General features: G+C 32.0%; 1 long non-coding RNA gene across 2 annotated transcripts; it reads left to right on the forward strand.

Annotated features, from left to right (window-relative positions):
- The first annotated feature begins 665 nt into the window (after positions 1–665).
- LOC137488806 (uncharacterized) lies at positions 666–3004 on the forward strand. Of its 2 annotated transcripts, none has more exons than XR_011008036.2 (5): positions 666–762; positions 1063–1118; positions 1695–1754; positions 2547–2661; positions 2926–3004. It is a non-coding gene; the product is annotated as an uncharacterized lncRNA (long non-coding RNA). The 2 variants fall into 2 exon arrangements; XR_012396773.1 differs by lacking the exon at positions 666–762 and adding an exon at positions 879–945.
- The last annotated feature ends 566 nt before the right edge of the window (positions 3005–3570 follow it).

The raw sequence follows: 3570 nt of genomic DNA on the forward strand, positions 1-3570 counted from the left end.
ATGTCTAGCCGATTATAACCTCGTTTCGCCGGATACATGAGTGATGATGGACACCCTGGAGGTCAGAATCTCCGCTATCGGCAAAGCACGCTTAAAATTTACACATGATATCTATAAATAAACCACAGATTTGAGTTTGTAAGAATTACATTCTCGCATGAAACACTGTTAAAATTTCATTTCGTGACATATTAAACGCAATATTTATAATATTAGCTGGGCTTTCTCATCCGCCATTACCATTTGCTTGTTGATGTGAAATGAATTCTGGGAGAAAAAAAAAAAAAATATATATATATATATTTATATATAATTCTCAAAACACTTCAAACGAACTTTATTCGTATTGTCAAGGTCAGATATATGTAATAATTTCGCTGGTAAAATGAATAAAAAACAATGTTACTATATTGTAATCAATATCACGTTTGCACTGGTTCGGTTCAGCACTCGAGCGACTCTGAATCGTATTGAACCGAATTGAACCGTTTGCTCGGGAATTATTTGATCACACGTGTTCACAAGCACACTCAGCAATATGCAATTAGTGTATAATTAGTGTATAAATGCGTGTGGCCAAGCAGTATAACGAAATAGTAATGAATCATATACAACAAGGAATCGGTTTTAGGCGGATTCGATTCTTTACTGTTCACTAAGGAGCCGATTCATAGAACCGAACGGACACGACTCGACATGCAGGCAACGGCTCTCCTAATTTGAAATTCACCTGTCGTCTTTCATCCAGCGAATTCATCCTCGGTAAGTGTTTTAAAGTCAAATTCTGTCTTTTGTATATATTTCTGTGTATTGTGTGTGTAATTTAAAAGAATTAACAAAGTGACATTAGTTGTAGGTTCTTATGTTATGTAACGCTATCCGTTAACAAACGGTATTTTAAACAAGAAATAACAGACGCCAGGCGGTCATTGTAGTGTTTGCGAGGTATTAGATAAGTTACAGTGAGTTTATCTTGAGTGAGTTTTTGACCATACGTTAAGTTACCTGAAAAAAACATAACTTTAACTTATTGTAACTGCATTAATGCATTCTCTATTTCAGCACAACACTGAGATGAAGGCGAAGTCACCATGAAAAGTTAAACCTTTACCGTTAAGGTAAGCTCTGGTCTTCACATAGTCATTATGACTAAGCTATCATTATGGTAAAATTTTTCAACTGTAAGTCAGTTATTTAAACTAAACTCATAATGAAATGAGTCTTAACTGTTTTATTAAATGGAGCTGAAAATTAAATGCAGTTGAATTATTTTAAGCTAACTTTAATATTAACAAAATACAAATTAATTGTCTATTTCTCAATAATGTTAATGAGCTTGATGTATAGTGTGTCATTAATTGTACACTTAATTTTTGGTGTTCAGGTGTACCTGAGGTGAGTGTACGTTCTGAGTACACAGATATAAGCCAAAGTCATTATCACTATATATATATATATATATATATATATATATATATATATATATATATATATATATATATATATATATATATATATGTGTGTGTGTATATATATATATATCCATCCTATTCTAAGAGAAATTGATGGGGTCAGGGAATGATTTGTGTACAAATGTATTTTAACCCTTTACAGATTGGTATGGTTGCACCATAGATTTAGATTAATTAATGTTAAGTCTTATTTTACTCTTATTATATTTATCTGTTTTTCAGCTACAGTAATTGATGTTGAAAAACTGATGCTACCAATCACTCCTCACTTGATTATTCAAGGTAATGTTGATGTCTTCCTCATTTTGATTAGATTTTTAAATGTCAAGTTGTTCACAGATTTGTTGTGAGGAGTTTCATGTACAACCTCTTTTTCTTCTTCCAGCAGTTCCTAAGATAAAAAAAAATCTGGTGTTAAAACAGCCACGGCTATGCTATTTGCCTACCAAGTGCTTAGTAAATATTAGACAAACATTTTTTTCTATAACTGTTGTCTTTGTGTTTATTAGCAATTTTACTGGGCATATATATATTTTTTTCAAACAGCCTGGAAACTGTAAGTTTAGTTCAATATGTTATTTTATGCTATTCATTTTTGTCTTAACATGGATTGCATGTTGAAGCTATCATTTTATAGTGGGAAAATGTAAAAGAGAATCACTGAATACAATGGCATAATGATTCTGCTTGTTCAAAGAATATACTTGATTTAGTTTTCCTCAAGCGACACATCAGTTTTTATGACTATTGCTTGACACTTGAATTGAAGGGACAGTTCACCCCAAAATGAAAATAATAGCATCTTTGGCATCCTCCACTTTTTTCAAAATAGTCATATATTTAATTTGTTTCGTTGAACACAAACTCGTATTTTTTAAAGAAATTTGGTTCAAATATGGATGTCATTAGTTACTTGTTACTAACATTCTTCAAAATATCTGCTTTAGTGTTTAACAGAAATTCAAACTAGTTTAAAACACGTAAATAGTGGCAAAATAGTAAACTATTCCTTTAAATATTTTATTCTGAGACTTATTTATATGTGTCTTGTCTTTTGTCATATTGTCCTTCTAGCCCAGATTGTGATGGACCTGGAATGCGACACCAGTTACTCTTAAGACAAGAACCGAATAAAGCACAGATGTGGAGGGATCTGCAGCCAAACTAACTGGAGGGAAGGAACCTTTAGGTAAAAGCACCTGCTTTATTTAGATCTGAAGTATTTTATTTGACATAGAGATTTATTGTTTTAATTCTAATTTAAAGCAAACAAGGTTGAGCACCCCTGGTCTAAAAGCTCAAAAATGCTGTTTCCGTGATAAGGTTAAATGTAGTTCAGAAATAGATTCATTAGGATCAATGCTTAAAGTAAACATTTTCTTCTCTCTGTAGACCAAACATGTTTACTATCCCTCACATTTTAATAAATTGTTTCTGTTTTTGTTTCTTACAGTGTGGGTGAACATACTACCTGGATGTCACACACATATTCTGTCCTGTCTACATCTCTGATGACCTGGAAGTGCTTTGACATCAGTGAGTAATACATCTTTATATTGTCATGCATACAGGATTTCTGTAAGCTTAGCTTTAATGTTAATTTCTAATCAGCAGTGACTGTTTTAAAAAATTAAGTATTTAAATTATTCTCAACGTTTTACTGATGCTGTGCACAGTAACGTTATGATGATTTAGTTTGAGGAAATGTCACTAGATGGTTTGTATAAAAAATAAATAAATAAATAAATAAATTGTATGAAATGACTCGATAAAATGTTTATTTGTCTTGCTGACATGCCATCACTGCTGCATATTGAAATACAGTAATATAAATTGTCAGCAGAATATTACCACAAACATTTCATGAAGTAGGCTAGACTGCTCTTTAGTTCTCTACTCAACTTTAACACATTTCCTCGTGTCGCTGAGCCTCTCTGCAGATTTTGCCAAAAATGAATGCTTAGTGATTACTTTGTTTTATGCAAACCAAATATCAGTAACTCATCATTAGCATTATTTTTAAAAATCACCCACGGCTTTCATGTTCTCTAACGCAATCTTATCTGTAAGTTAGAAGTGGATTTATACGTGTTAAAAG

This window comes from Danio rerio, chromosome 21 (assembly GCF_049306965.1).
Source record: "Danio rerio strain Tuebingen ecotype United States chromosome 21, GRCz12tu, whole genome shotgun sequence".
Taxonomy (NCBI): Eukaryota; Metazoa; Chordata; class Actinopteri; order Cypriniformes; family Danionidae; genus Danio; species Danio rerio.